At 39.5% G+C, this 17259-nt stretch overlaps 1 protein-coding gene across 3 annotated transcripts in view; it reads right to left on the reverse strand.

Annotated features, from left to right (window-relative positions):
- Nucleotides 1–17259, reverse strand: part of LOC149539749 (uncharacterized) — a 35502-nt gene that overhangs the window by 13422 nt on the left and 4821 nt on the right. The window contains exon 2 of one of the 3 annotated variants that reach the window (XM_089800950.1): nucleotides 10077–10613. The exons of the other annotated variants lie outside the window; for them this stretch is intronic. The gene's annotated coding sequence lies outside the window, so the exon portion shown is untranslated. Of the gene's footprint in view, nucleotides 1–10076; nucleotides 10614–17259 lie in introns of those variants that run through there. 3 annotated transcript variants of the gene reach the window in all.

Below are 17259 nucleotides of genomic sequence, written 5' to 3' on the forward strand. Positions count from 1 at the left end.
GGACTCTCACCCTATTCCATCTGTATATTTCTTGATTTGATATCAATATATATTTTTGGGAAGCGACTTTGTTGGTATCTCTTGTTTGCATATCTTGATTTCTTATCAAATATTGTTCATCTTCGGAATCGTACCCAGCCCATTGGCAGTAACTTCCTAACAAGCCATGACTTGCAAACTGTACCCCGTCACAACAAGGCTACTATACGGACTGATCCCGTACAGCCTTGGCTGAAGCTGTCGTATGGCCTTGACACCATACGATTTTCCTAGCCTTGTCTACCGTATAGCCTCCCATTGTCCATACGATCATACCCCAACACACCGTACAGCCAATAAGGTACCATACGGCCTTTCCATCCTGCACATTGACACCATACGAAACACATCCTGAGGAACTAGAAAGACTACCCGAGGCGTGGAGGAGAACTGCCTGAGGCACAAAGTAGAACTACCTGAAGCATACTAGAGGACTTCATAAGGCAACTCTAGAACAGGAACATTACAAGTATGGTGGACCATCCTTTACGAGTAGGAATGGTGGAAATGCATTCTTCTCTAGGAGAAATCTGATGTGTAAGCCCTCGTTCCACCCTCTACAAGTAGACATAGTGGATCACTCTCTGCGAGTAGGCATGGTGGAAATGTATCCTTCTCTAGGAGAAGTTTTGAGATAAAAAGCCCTTGTTCTACCCTCTACGAATAGGTATGATGGATCACCCTCTACGAGTAGACATGGTGAAAATCATTTGTGTGACTCCATGACTCTAATTTTATGTGCTTATTTAGCAATTATGGTGAATAATGTTATGCTGATAACATATGTTATGTGATGAGAATATATTATTGACATCTTTGGTTGTAGCTATGTGTGCCTGCCTCGTTAAAAATCTCTCTTACTAAGAGGGAGTGTTGAAGTTTGTAGCTGTGATAGAGATCCTTATCTCTGCTCTTATAAAATGGAAATATGTTTGTTATGACCGTTATGGTCAACTTCACATGAAAGAGATATTTGTGCTTAAATTTGATGTAGAAAGACATGTGTCATACGTCATATGAAGAGGCATGCATATGAAAATGTGAAATGTTGAATATAGAAGGGTCTTACTTTTGGACTCAAAGAGACCTTCCTATGTAAGATGAAGAATCTTAAGTAATCTATTTATATGATTGCTTGGTTTATTGTAAATCAATAAAGTGAAAGCCTTGAACTATGAACATTTCTCAATCAATAAAAGAGATATTTTGCTGGTATGGCTGGGTTTTTCCTTTCAAGTGGAAGGGTTTTCCTAGGATAAATTTTTTGTCTTTTGTGTATTGTTTATACTCTGTTATTGTTGTTTATCTATATGTCTAGGTCAAAACATTAACATAAAAACAAATTCCAATATCACAGTTGAACTTGACTTTTTTCAAACATATAAAAAATTTAATGGAACCTTACAATAAAATCTTTCAATCTATTAGTTTCATTACTATCTCAAGTTTATATGTTTTACAAAAATTATTTCTAATCTAATACCATTCACAATTTCACACATTCACGATGTATTTGTGGATGCTGACAATTATATATCATTGCATCAAGAATTCATCCGCTTAAATATAGTTTCTTCTACTTATTTCCTCAATTTAACAAAAATTAACCTTATTTTGTCTATCATAAGATCATGCACAACTTTTTGATATATGTCCAATAATGCTATGTTCCAATGTGTTGGATATTGTGAATTTACATGCAAATAAAATTGAATATGTTACAAATTATCCCTTCAACTGATTATAATCAAATATGAAATACAACAATTTTAATATTGGTAAATTAAACTGATATATCTTTTATACAGTTGCCAAATTATACCCTCTAATATGTTGAACTGCATAAAGTTTTTTGTTGGTGCAATTGTCACGTGCAAGTGCTAGTATAGTTTCTTGTTTGGAAAGATAAAACTCTTTGAGAGAGTTTCAATTACCTCTGCTAGCCTCTGACCAAGCAAATTAGAGAGAACAAGTGTCACTCCCAAGGTTGCATGGATACACGTACCCACACCCCTAGGACACATACCCACCTACCCAAGTACTCAGTACTCAGTAGCGAGCATCATAGCTAAGCACCTCAAAAAAGAAATTATCGTGAAATTTGTAGGTGTTCAAATGTCTAGTTTTGGTGTACCATGGATCGAACTTACAGCCTCAAGCTATGGAATTTGAGTCCAGACAACAAAGAAAGAAATATAATGAAGGATTTAGGATTGACAAGATTGGGGACAGATACACTAGGGTTTTTATCTCTAGAATGCTATGTATCAAAAAAGACGGCGGTTATTTGCATAAGTTGTCCGTTGATCGTCTACTTGTTGAACATAATTCTAGAATTGGGTTTGGAATTCCTTAGAGGTATTGAAGATATTACCATATGTTCTGTTGGAGTTGTCAGTTGGTTTTTCAGTACTGCCAAACATCAGCTTGGTTCTCAGTATCTCGTCCTAAATGTCAGTGTTCACTGTCATCAACTTATTCATCTCGAGGGTTAGAGTACATATCATTATTTTTCTTGTTTTGTGAAGAGTGTGTTTACCGCATAGGTTAATTAAGAAATGATTAATGCACACAGATAATGAACACGAACAGCAACCGTAGTACTCCTTTATTCGCATATGCCAACAGATTACATCCAGAGCAGAGGATAAGATCAGATTTGATAAGATGATTTACAATGATCCCAAACGGGGTATAAATACTTTTCGCCAAACCTTCCCGAAGGAGTCCATCAGCTACAAAACAATCTTAATCTACCTGTCGGCCAAAATCTTTACCGATGACATGAACCCATCGGCCCGTCAGCTAGAAAATCTTTACCGACGACAACACCCTGTCAGCTATAGTTTCTACCGACGACATCATCCCCCCCAAAAGAAAAAAAGTCATTTCCAGACGACAATTACAACATATCCAAGATAGATTAACAAAACAGAATACACTAACTGGTCTGCATCTATAGCCTCTATGAACACCATACTGTCTCCTTAATCAAGCTAACCTTGATAGCCACCTGTGTCGCTTTCTCTGCTTCCAACTGCTGGGTACCCTGAGTCAAGCATTGCTGAACTGCCTTCAACTGGATGATCAACTCCTCCCGAGCTCTCTATGCATCCACCAAGATAGCTTCATGTCCAACACCTACTCCAAGTGCCTCTGGTACACAGACACTCCATACCTATCTCATCAACTGGTCACACTTCCCACGACTGATATCCGCAATGACTAGGGGTCCAAGGGGCAATGCCCCTGGCGGGGTCAGGGGCAGCGCCCCTCGCCGCCAAGACCAAATTAGCACTCAAAAACCCACACAAAACTGCATGGAACACACCATTTTTGTGATTTTCTTTCGATTCCACACTCTTTTTGGCAACCACTGATGCTTCCCCTTCCCTTTGGCATCATCCGTTACTCATTTCGAACTACCTCAATCTGTTGTTTTTTTTTTTTTTTTTTAATAGAAAACCTCCTGCCACCCTTCTGCATCTACCGGTGTACTGCAATCTTCTTCTCCCTCTCCAGTTCCTAACCTATGGAATGGCTCCCTTACTGTTGCCTTAAGATCTATCCGTGGGAGATTAATCGATCGTCGAACTCAACACACCTCCGTGGAAGCATAGTATAACCTTGCAAAAATAGGGACACACTGCCTGCGGGAACTAGGAAGTCATCTGTGGACAGAATAGTAAGGGCGTTCCCAGTCACTCCCGATGAACAACTTTATCTCAACAATAAACACTACCAACAAAACTGTACGTCTTCCACAGGTCTTCTCCTTCCCAGAATGACGAATGCTGCAACCCGCAGGGATATAAGTTAACCTGCTCGCAAGCCTTCCACGGAAAAGAAGTACCATGCTGCGGCAATATAGAAGTTCCGCGGGAGAATGAGGCCACCCGCGGGAGAGGAAAACCAACGGCAAAAGCACAAGGGTAGCTGCGAAACAACAGACCGCTAGCAGCCTGCAAAAGATGGAGCATCCACTACAAAATCATCCACAGGAGCCAATCGATGTCCACGAAAAGTCAACAAGCGCCCGCAAGGGTGTCCGGGGGACCACCCACGGAACATGATGTCCACGGGACAACCTGCCCGCGGAGCAGTAGTCCGCAGATGAGTCCGCGGGCACACTTTGCCTCACTTTTTTTTTTTTAATAACTTTTTAGTCTTTTTTTTCAATTTTTTTTTTTTGAACAAAAGATACAACTGCTCAATTTTCCATCCCAACTTCACCAACCTGCGACAACAAGGGAGATTGTCGGGCTTGGTCATTCTGCAATGACGATGAGCTTTTCTTTGCATGGTACATCTTCAGTTCCGACCCGTTGACTACCTGAGGCACTTCTTGCCCGTCCAAGGTCCACAATTTTATTGCTCCATTGTCGCCTACCTCCCGGATCTGATATGGTCCGACCCATCTGACCTTAAACTTTTCTGGTTTAATTTTATTCTGACCATCGTACTTGAGTATTAATTGCCTCGGCTGAAACCTGTTGAGTTTGAGATGCTTATCATGCCATGCCTTACTTTTGTTCTGTGTCACCTCCGTGGCCCACTATGCTTGCAGTTGTCGCTTATCTAGATTATTTCCTTGCTGTCGACTCCCTTCAATTAATTTTATGGTGCGGTGTATTCTTTTCTTTCTATGCGGTCCGTTCACCATGTACCGGACAGTGGGATCTTTCTTTTTCTAGGTTCGGAGTGTATGTTCTTCCACTCAACTTCAGCCGTAACCACCTTTCCTTCTTCCGCTTCTCTATATTCCTTCGGACATTCATTTTTCTCTGTTTTCTCACTTTCGCCGACCCTTAACATATTACAATTCGGAAACAGTTCGTAGTCTTCTATCTGCCAGTGGAAAAGGCCATTCACCGAGTCTAGGTCGTCATCATTCGATCCTCCTAGTCTCAATACTCCGTCCGGTACCATTCTCCTCTTTCCTTCATCGTCACTTTCACCTTCACCTTCTGAATCTGACGATGCTGCCTCCTCACCTACCATTTGTGTGTGCAGGTCAATTATGAATCTTTTGCCTCCGCGCTCCATTGATAGGGTATTACGTTTCCAATCATGTTTTACTTTTACTTGCATTAACCAATTACGTCCCAGAATAGCATCATATCCTTTTCTTTTCAATGGAATGACCACGAAGTCCAATAAAATGGTTGTGTTCCAATAGTTACCAGTTGTGCCCTCAAGGTTCCCAATGGTTTGATCTCGTGCTAGTCTGCCATGAGCAACTGGAATGTAGGTGGCCACAACGTCAGCTTTCCCAACTTCTTCCAGGTATCCTCTGGTAACACATTCACGCTGGACCCTCCGTCGACAATTGTGTCTGTCAGAACATTTTCCAAAATCCCCATCTTGACGACCGCCGGATGCCTTCCCGTTGTGAGTGCCAGAAGCATTGAGTCCGTTGTCGTCGCTTCATTGTTGTCCCTTCCTGTGTCCTTCGTTGCTTTCGAAAACGGTGTATAATTCAGAATGGTCGTCTGTAACTGGGGCATTGTGAGAAGGTCGCTTATCTTGACCAATACCTCCGTTTGTAAGATCTGTCGTACAATGTTTTGTTCTGCGGAGTTCCTTGTCGAGGTGCCTGGGATGCCTTTTCAATTTTTGCCCGCGCTTCCCCAATTTCCTCTTTTCTTCCACCGGGTCTGGGTACACCTTTGCTTGCCTCCGAGTAATTGCCTGAACCTCCTCTTCATCCATCCCGACAGTTTCGGTGTGTTCGCCGTTGTACAATCTTGGGCGAAGTGGCCCCACAAATTGCATGCTCAACATTGCACGATCGGCCGTCCGTTTGCATCATACTAGATTCGACTTCGGTTGCCATTGTTATTGTTATTGTTCGCATTGTTATTGTTGTTTTGCCCTCTGCTATTATTCCTGTACCCACCCGAAGTGGCACCATCAATGTTTGCATTTCCGTTCCCTCTTGACGTGGAAGCTGCCTTGCCAGAAACACCTGTTGAGGTCCTCTGGTTTTTATGTTGAAGGGACATTCTTTTGTGGAATGTCCCATGATCTGGCAAATCTCGCAAAATTGGTTGTTTGGACAAGACCCTTTAGTATGACCTTTCGTCTTACATTCCATGCACCACAGCTCGCTTCCTGTTGTCTCCTTCTGCATGTTTTTGAACTCCTTCATCATGTGGATCATGTCCTTTTGTAGGGTGCAGACCTTCCTGCTACTATTTTTATCATCACTGGTATCCTCTCCTGAGGAGTCGTCATCATTTGAGTCGGAGGAACTATTCTTTTTCGTCTTCTGCTCGCTTTCCAAGTTTAATGCTCTGTTGTACGCTTCCATGTATGACAACGGCGGCACAATTTTCATTTTCTTCCGCAACTTCGGTCGTAAGACTTCCACGAACCATCTTTTCTGAAGTCCGTCTGTTGGCTTATTTTCCATTTTATTTATCAAATCTTTTAATTTCCTGTCGTAAATGCAGACAGTTTCATTCTTCCCCTACTTGGTATTGAAGATCTCGCCAACAATTTCATTATCATCGCACAAAAGTTGAAATTCTGCGAGAAAATCCTTTTTAATATTATTCCAACTGTTTAGCTTCTGCAGATTTGTACTAGTAAACCAGTTAATTGCCACACCCTGTAGGGTGGCCAAAAATTGCCTCATCCAGTCGTCTTCATCAGTTATGCCATTTGCCCTCTAGATCGTTTCACATGTTTTGCAGTGTCGAATGGGATCAGCCGTACCATCACCATCGAACTTCGGCAATTTTTCTTTTGGTCCCGCCATCACAATTGGATTTTGTAAACCGGCATTGCTCGGTCCTGCAACACTAGCACTGGTCACTCCCACACCGGCGGTCTGCACTCCCGCACCGGTGAACTGGTGTCCCACATCGGCGGTCCGCACTCCCGCACCGGCGGACTGTTCTCCCACATTGGCGGTCTGCACTCCCACACCAGCGGACTGTTCTCCCGTGGTCTCAATAGCTATGAACGTTGATAAAAAAGGATCTTTTGAAGTTGTCCCCTGCGGAAGTGTATCCCAAACGAAGAGTTCACGCTCTTGCTCCATCGGCACTCCGAGCCGTGTGAGTCAATGCTCTTCCATCTGGATTCTCTTCCCTCGGCAAACACAAATTCAAAAACTCCTCCCGTGCTTCTTCCACCAATTCCACCCGCTGTCGAGTCTCCTCCAACAATTCTTCTACGCTCCTGTTTCCGTCAGCAATCTTCTGGAATCTCCTTCGGCGTTCGGCTTGTTGTGCCAGAAAAAAAATTTCTTGCGCAATATGGATTCCATCTTTTCCCTTGACCTTATTTCGATCCTTGTTAAGCTGATTTGGCATTAATCTTCATTCCTCCCACCTTCCAGGTTCATTGGGCAATGGCGCCAAATGTTTACCGCATAGGTTAATTAAGAAATGATTAATGCATAAAGATAATGAACACGAACAGCAACTGTAGTACTCCTTTATTCGCATATGCCAACAGATTACATCCAAAGCATAGGATAAGATCAGATCCGATAAGATGATTTTCAATGATCCTAGACGGGGTATAAATACTTTTTGCCAAACCTTCCTGAAGGAGTCCGTCGGCTACAAAACAATCCTAATCTACCCGTCCACCAAAATCTTTACCGATGACATGAACCCGTCGGCTACAAAATCTTTACCGATGACAACACCCTGCCGGCTACAATTTCTACCGACGACAGAGTGCATGCTTACTTATGGGTCTCTTAACTTAATTGAGAGGAGTTCTCTGTAAGCCTTGTTCATGCATTGTTTATCATCTATAGATGAGTATTGCTATGCATGTTGTGAATACGCAATTACAAGAACATCAAGAGAGACTGGACTACATACAAATAAGTATCCTATGATTATTGAATTTATGTCACAGAGCTAGAAGTATTGATTACTTTCGAATATTTATCTCTACATATCTTTTTATGATAGATTGATTTTATTAATCGCTCTTAGTTGTCGGATGCAACAAGAATCAATGAGATGGGGAGATTGCTTACTTAATTGAATTGATGATGCATATTTACATTTAGACATGAGATTCAAAGGGAGCTTGTGATTCAGAGGGAAATGTTCTACCTCGGAGGAAGGTTACAACAACTATCTTATTGTGGTAATTTTCTTGTTGATTATGAATTCTTATTCATGTGAAAATGATAAAGTAGTAAGGACAGCTTGAAGAACTCTTTCACTCATGAGGGAAATCATAGTAAGCATCATGTAGAGAGAGTTTGTGATGTCATCATGTTGAGTGATTCTATGATGAGAGTTGGATGTCATGTTGAGAGAGTCCATAACAACATCATGTTGAGAGCGTCTGTGATGTAAGCTGGTTGTGAGCCTTACAGGCTTTTCATGTTGAGAGATTCCATGACAACATCACTTATAGAGAGTCTGTGATGCAAACTAGTTGTGATTCTTGCAGTCTTTGATTTTTCATGTTGAGTGATTACATGAATTACATTATTCTGAAATAACATGTTTTTTATGAGAATCTATGTGATTAGAATTTATCATTGACATTTTTGGGTTGCAGCAATGTGTGATTGCTATGCTAAAGATCTCTCTCTCGCTAAGAGGGACAGTTGAAGATGGTAGCTACGATAGAGAACTTTATCTCTAGCTTTAGGAATATGGTCGTTATAACCGTTATGGTCACCTTCAGTTCAAGAGGACATTTGTAAAAATAATTGAGATAATATTAAATGTAGTGACATGTGTCATACATCATGCATAGAGGCATACATTTGTAATACGAAGAGTCATGTTTTGGGAAATTGAAGAGACCTTCGGTTATAATGTGAAGAGTCTCTCTATTTGTTATATATATTGCATCAAATGAAAAGTATTGTACACTTGAACATTTTATGATCAATAAAGTGATATTTATGTTGTGTGGTTCGGTTTTTCCCCTTCATCTGGAAGGGTTTCCACACGATAATCCAGCGTGTCTCTTGTTTCGATTTTGGCCCTTCCTTATTGCTGTTTATCTTTATTTATGAGCCAAACTTAACAATGCAAGTCCAAGTCTCAATACTATTCTTGAAAACTTTAATACTTGAGTTTTGCAGATTAAAAAGATGCACCATTATATTTCTTTGTATGATTGTACTTGATTTTCTTTGAAAATGTTTACTATGTAGCACTAGTCATAGTGGCTACTGTTGGATGATCCACTTCTGCCAAAGGGGAATAGTAACTCAGATGATTTCAAGTCTTTGGATATGGATAGCCAAATAGTTTCATAGTCAGTCATGTTGTGATGTTTAAGGCTTCTGAATACATGTTTGTGACTTTAAGATATTCATAGATTATGGATCTTTTATGTTAAAGACTACTATTATAATGCTATATTGAAATTTTATATTCTGATATACTAATGCTCTCATGATTTATTTTCGTATTGATATTGTCATTATCAGTTATTGGCATTTCTCTCTATAATACATTTATATATTTGAAAAAACATATATATAAACTGTCACCCCCCATCCTTGTCCATAAACCACCAAGGAACATGTTGATGTTATGTAGCTGCAGGAGTTATCTTTTACTGTTGGTGAACTGCAGAAATGATGTCAGTCGTAGAAGCAAGTATTCTCATATACCATCTCTTTTTATAATGCCTGTCCAAATGTTTCTACTTCATCAGCAGTTATCTTCATATGGACAGACACTTCAAATAAATGAAGAGTCGTTTGTTTTGCAATCACTTGTATTGGTGTCGCTTCATTGGCAATGAAGGGTTCACCTCTTTATGTGCGCAAACATATTATTTATTCATGGCACTTGTGTGCCTAAAGGTTTTTGTTCTTGATATTTTGTGCTTGTTGTTCAACTATACTATTCATTCATTGTTGGAGAGCTTAGATACTGATTCAGATGTGGATCCGAACGCAGATGTGAGAAGTAGGTGCACGGATGTGCAAATTTTTTTATGGGGATGTGGATGTGTTTGGCTGCATTGTATATGTATATGTATATGCAAAGAAATGAAAGAAATATACAAAATTAAAACATTTGATACTATGATACTTAAAACTTCACCAATACATATTCAAATTTGAAATTCAAATCTTCAATAAGATTATAAGCCATATCATATACGTCTATGTTCACGATTCCAATGCAAATCAAAAAACATCACAATCACAAAATCAAAATATAGTTCATGATTAAATGTTCATCAATCCGACTCTGAATCATATGGATTTGTAAAAAAATCCTCAACATCTCCAACTCCTCCATTGCCGCAAGTTCAAGATCATTTGAACCGAAAATGCTTCCACTTGTGTTGGACGCACCATGTATCATGATATTATCAGCATCATTATCCATGATTGTAGTAAGATCTTGAATCGTTGCATCCAAGTTTGCACACTCAGGTTCTACATCTAAAAGCTTGGGTGCCCCTTCCCTACAGTGATTCTCCCTACGTGACAAAGACACAAGTTGGTATGAATGTGAACCGAGTCTTTAGCTTTTTTAGAGCCCAACCAGTTACGCTTCAGTAAGTGGATAAAGTGAGTATGTTCTCTAATTTTGTTCAGCAACAAAAGAACTTGCAACCTGGACAATGTTCACAATAACAAAATTAATTATTAACTTAAAACATAAAAAATGTAAAGCAATTTAAAAAATTGTAGAATACAATTGGTAAACAATAAACAAATAAAACTTACTTGACTGCAAAAGGATTATGAAGGTGAGAGGTTGTAGATGCTTAAATGGTTGATCATAGAAGCACCACCATGTGATAGCTCCCATGTCCCATTGGTCCTTTATTACAAGTTGACTTAGTTTTGCTCGCAAATCAAATAAGCCAAATTCAATCCTAACTTTTTGTGAATGTCATTATCTAAGAAGAATCTTGCAAAAGCTTTGTAGCACACACTAGCAACTTTTTCATCAGCATATGGTGATATTCTATCTAGCATACAAAGTACTTCTTTGCAATAGTACCTTGGAGATGAGGCATATGCAAGGAGGTGCAATGGGGTAATCATCTTTTACCAATGATGAATGATTATTTCTAGTTGATTGCATAAGGCTTCACATTTTGTGAGGTCATTCTCATGTTTTTGTATAGTAAGTTTTACTTTCTCTGCCATTGTAATATGCCATCATAGACATCCCCAAACAAGGTTGATTTATATTAGCAAAGCAAAGCATAGGCATGATAGGGTTTGTGAAATCTAATACAAATTGCACATGTGCCCACCAATTGTCATCCAAGATCAATGCCTTGACCTTTTGTGCCATCTTTGAATTCAAAGCATTCTAGTACCCCACTGGCTAGAAATAACCATTTGTCTTAATGCCCCTTGCACCTTGACAAGTCATCTCATAACAATAGTATGAGATGCAAATCGGGTTTCAGCCACCTAAGTAAGTTAATCAAAACAATATGTCAATAAATATTAAGCAAAGTTATACACAGTTTGATGATTGAACATGACATAAAATATATTCAAATTAAATAAATAAGTTAAATTAAGTAATTACAACTTACCTTCAACAATTCTAATTTGGAGAATGATCTAAATATCAATTGTGACATGTGATGATTCGTCACAAACATTTGTATCTCCTCCTCCTCTTAGTAAATTTGCTTAACCCAATCTAAATGCTAATCTGTTGCATGACCAAGTTTAGGGATGTATGATGCATGGTGTCCAAAAGATATGGTCATATCAACCCTTAACCAAAGCCCTTGCACCCCTACAAGTCTTGGGATTATTTGTGATCACTTGGACTACATTCTCACTACCCACTATCTCTATGGCCTCAATGAGAATTTTGGATGAATTGTGAATATTTCACTTCCCCTTCACTGTCAATTGCTTTTAAAAACATTACCCCTTTGGGTGACACTGCAATCACATTAGTCAATAGTCGGTGTCTCATATCTTTCCATGCATCTGAAACAATAGAAACACCCAAAGTTTTCCATGAATATCTAATTGGTTAAATAGCTTTCTCTACACAAGCCTTCTCTGATGAAGTGCAAGGCAAGAGAATCCCCAAAGGAGATGTCCTAGCCCCCATCTATACAACCACATAGAAGAAACACAACAACAAGAAACAACAATGCAAGATCCGATACCAAATTACAATAATATATTCATAAAATATAACTGATTACATGCAATGTGTCAAGCTGTAAGGCCTTCCCGATTACAGCCAAATACAAAGCAAGTAATAGTTCTGCAAGATCCCTCAATATCCAATCCAAACACTAGCTAGTCCATATCCACACTCTGGTAGAAACCCCCAAGGAAGATCTCAACTTGTGCTCGCAAGCCCACTAAGCAATCCCCTTGTTTTCCAAGCCACAGCTACTAGCTCTTCTCCAAATTTGCTCTTCAAGATCCTCCTCTTCTCCACGATGGATAATGATGACTAAAGACTTCCCCACAACCCCTACTTATACCAATCTAAGTCACAAGTCGGCCCAATTCACAAATTCAATACAAATAAATAAATTAAATGCCACAAGTCAGCCTGCAACAACAACTAAATGCCCAAAATCAATATCTAAGTAAAATCGTGATATCTCCTAGCTCCGGTGTAATTAGAACTCATGCTTTGAACCGTAGTTAGTACTCTAGGCCCTCTTTAATCCCTGAAATTTTCATCCTCTAACTCATTGTGAAAAATTAGTTACACGGCCTTCAACAGGCACCAAATTCCTAAGCAAGGCTGAGCTCCTCCCAGACCATGTCGAGCAAACAAAAAAGACCATGCCAATTCCCCAATCCATGCCGTGCAACCAAAGACCATGCTGAGTTCCCAAACCATGCCGAGCTTCCAGTGTATGCCAAACACCAGTATCTGCCAAGCTCCACAAAACTTAACCAAAATCCCTCCAAACATGCAGGATTGCAAGAAAACCCAAGATGCTCCTACATCAGACACCCTAGGTTTGAAAAGATGTTCTAGTAACTAAAAGAACATCTTCTGGGATTCAACACATAAATCTCAAACTGGTTCTTCACATACATATCCTCTGAGTCCTCAACTTGTACACTCTTTCCCTTGTTTTTCTTCTTCACATCCACCACAGGTGTTCTATAGGTCTTCTTTCCATGCTGATCTCCATCCTTCTCAGAATCTGCCAACTCAACTTGGCTGCCAATACTCAGGTTCCTCCTACCGAGCTCTTCATTCTGCATAGGAATCAGGGAAAACTTCCTACCACCTTTCTCAACAGTAAACACATTACTAACACAATCATGCACAGCCATGGAATCATACTGCCAAGGTCTACTAAGTAACACATGACAACTGTTCATATCCACAATATCACACAACACTTGATCCTTACACTACCTAATCTAAAAATCAACAAGGCATTGCTCCCTCACTTCCAAAGCATGCTCACCTTGCAACAAGCCAATCCTATAAGGATAAGGATGTCTCATTCTCTTCAAACCAAGTTTCTGAACCACCTCTTCAACAACAAGGTTATCAGTACTACCACCATCCACAATCACTTTGCAGACTTTACCACCAAACTTACAACAAGTTTTGAACAAACTAGTCCTCTGACAAGAATCGAATGTCCTCTCACCAACCAATACTCATCGAGCCAGCAAACTCTCTCCTTGTTCAGGCTGACTGTCCTAGACTTTGACCTCATTCACAATAGCAGCTGTCCTACTAATCGAATATTCAAAAGATCTATGCCCTTCTTGACCACACTTGAAACAATTACCTCTAAACCCACCTCCACCTATCCTCCTTTTCTGTTCAACAGGTTTTGGTTCACCTTCTACTTTTGGTTTAGCTTGTGTTGAACTATCCTGCTTCTCCTTCCCTCAGGAACTGCCTTGATTCTTTCTCTTTAGCTTCTCCTCTACTCTCAAAGAATACTAGTAAGCATCCTCAACTGAAGAAATATTTAGCATACCAACCTTATCTTGAATATTGAATCTCAAACCATTGATGTACCGAGCTACCTTCTCTTTCGATAACTCTCTAAGCCCAGACCAAATAGTCAACTTGTAGGACTACTCTGTGTAATCTTTCACAGTCATATCCTTCTGCTTCAGATTCCACAATCTTTTAAACAACTCAAGCTCATAATCAACAGGAATAAACTTAGCCTTCAACTTAGTCACCATCAATTTCCATCTAGTGATCCTCATTTCACCTTCCTCTTCTCTGTCTCTTTGCAGTTCCTTCCACCAAAGAGTAGCATGTCCTTTCAACTTTGTTTGTGCCAACCTTACTCTGAGTGGATCCTCAATATCCTCAAGCTCAAAGTAGTCTTCCAATTCACCAATCCAATCAATCAAGTCTTCAGGATTCAAAGTACACAAAAAATTAGAAACCTCCATCTGATGCTTCAGCTTCAATTGAGATTCAGGTCGAGCAAACTGACCAACCCTATTTCCCATAGGTCTCTCCATACGATCAGTTATAGCCTCACCACTTGATTCAGCAAATTCAAAGTCTTTAGCAGCTTCCTCATAACCATCTTCAGTACCCACATATCTAGGTACACCACCCAAAGCACTTACAATTTAAGCAATCATGTCACTCTTCATCAATGCAATCTCAGATCTCAACTCTGCTCTCATCTTCTCTGAGATCCGTTCTTCTACAGTATTAGTAAGATCAGCAACTGCCCTAGGGTCCAATCTTTTGGGAGGCATCTTCCAAAATTTTAGCAAATCCTAAGCAACAAATCCACCAACCAAAAGATCAATCAACCGCAAGATCAACCTTCGTCAACCCAAGTCCTGGTGCAAACTGTCACAGCTTCGGCGATCTGTCTACACACTCAGGAACAACCTTTTCTCTGATACCACCTAACATAGTGCAAGGCAGGAGAATCCCCAAATGAGATGTCCTAGCCCCTAGCTATACAACCACACAGTGGAAACACAACAACAAGAAACAACAATGCAAGATCTGATACCAAATTACAATAATATATTCATAAAATATAACTGATTACATGCAATGTGTCGGGCTGTAAGGCCTTCCCAGTTATGGCCAAATACAAAGCAAGTAATAGTTCTACAAGATCCCTCAAGATCCAATCCAAACACTAGCTAGTCCAGATCCTCACTCTAGTAGAAACTCCCAAGGAAGATCTCAACTTGTGCTCGCAAGCCCACTAAGTAATCCCCTTGTTTTCCAAGCCGCGGCTACTAGCTCTTCTCCAAATTCGCTCTTCAAGCTCCTCCTCTTCTCCACGATAGATGAATGATGACTAAAGAATTCCCCAAAACTCTTATACCAATCTAAGCCACAAATCGGCCCAGATCACAAATTAAATACAAATACATAAATTAAATGCCACAAGTCAGCCTGCAACAGCAATTAAATGCCCAAAATCGATATTTAAGTAAAATCATGATATCTCCTAGCTCTAGTGGAATTAGAACTCGTGCTTCGAATCGTAGTTAGTACTCTAGGCCCTCTTCAATCCCTAAAATTTTCATCTTCTAACTCATTGTGGAAAATTAGTTACACAGCCTTCAACAAGCACCAAATTCCTGAGCAAGGCCGAGCTCCTCAGACCATGTTGAGCAACCAAAGACCATGCTAAGTCCCCAAACCATGCCGAGAAACCAAAGACCATGCCAAGTCCCCAGACCATGTTGAGCAACCAAAGACTATGCCGAGTTCCCAGACCATGTCGAGCTTCCAGTGTATGCCGAACACTAGTATCTGCCAAGCTCCACAACACTTAACCAAAATCCCTTCAAACATGCAGGATTGCAAGAAAACCCAAGATGCTCCTGCATCATTCTCTTTTTGCGATAGAGTGGTTCGCACATTTTCGTACCCGAGACTTGTGTAATCAATCAGTATTTTATTTATGGCTGCTACCATTTCCTTTCACTATGGAGATCTCACCAAGTTGAAAGGAAGACCATTGGCATAGAGGCAACATGCATTGGCTTGATCAGCAAGATTTGTTGCCTCCATTTTAAATGCAATGTCCAATGGATCTCTCTAGCGGATGGTAGTTTCTACTTCTTCCTCTTCCCCTCCTAGTACAAGTACTTGCAAGAAAGGATGTTTGGAGGATACAATTGGTTCAATGGGTGACAGCATTATCTTGTTTACAGAGAGAGGTTGATAAAAACTATGGTCTGATCTTTTAAACAATTTACAGCAGCTTCTTGTTCTTTTACAAATGAAGTTATTTGTGCATTAGACATCCCCTTCCCATTTGTGCCTTTGCACATTGCAAATCCTTTACCAGCAGGTCCCATAAAATAAAGTTTGACCTAAGAATATGAGCTATTGAATGTTTTGCCTTTGTAACTTTGACAATAAATACACTTCCAAATATATGAGCCACCTCCAAAAACATGTGAGATTCTTGTAGTATGTCTCCATAAAGGTTATCCTACATAAATTTTAAGACTATCAGCTCCTTGCCCTCCCACTAAACTTTGACTACCATTGGCAGTCATTCTTGCACAATACAATCTAATTTCTTGCTATGCCTTTAACAAGATATAAATAAATTTAAACTAGAAAATAACTATGAACATCAAGCATAAAAGTGCAAAAATATGATACAAAACTACTTATATAGATAGCCAAACTTGTTTCTTTATTTCTTTTTTTTAATAAATAATGAGAAAAACTTTTAAAATTTCTTCACAAACTTGAAAAAAATCATCCAAATCTCAAAAAAAATTATTAAATAACTGGAGAATGGGATCAAATGCTTCAAACTCCTTTGTATAAGCCATCTCTTGCCCCGTGAACAATCTTTTCCAAAAATAATCACCTTGCCTCCAAAATGTCAAAATGGAGATCAAATGAGAAGATAGTCTAGTTATAAACAAAATGAGATGAAGAATGGTTGAATGACCTCTTTTAGGGCCGTTATAGGGTTTAGAAGCAAAAAATAGGTTTTAAAACTCTTATTTGCATGTGCTAAATTATAAGTCAAGCGGCAAAAAAGAAATAATTTTTTTTTATGAGTCTAGGCCCGTGGTATTACGATATATATAGTTTCTATTTACTCTCTCTTCTGTCTTATTCTGATGGTCACTCTTTTTGTAATGTTTTCATAAACTCATTCTATTTGTTATGGAAACTTTATTTTTCACTCTACAAGAATGTTTCTATTTCTTCTCTCCTGTTCATTATAGAAACATTCCCTTGTATCTTGTATATATAGATCATTCATGATCTTTGTTAAATAACACATTCATTATTTTACCATAATATGGTATCA

The sequence above is a fragment of the Cupressus sempervirens genome, chromosome 9, assembly GCF_028749045.1.
Source record: "Cupressus sempervirens isolate cs-2001-9-10 chromosome 9, ASM2874904v1, whole genome shotgun sequence".
Classification (NCBI taxonomy): Eukaryota; Viridiplantae; Streptophyta; class Pinopsida; order Cupressales; family Cupressaceae; genus Cupressus; species Cupressus sempervirens.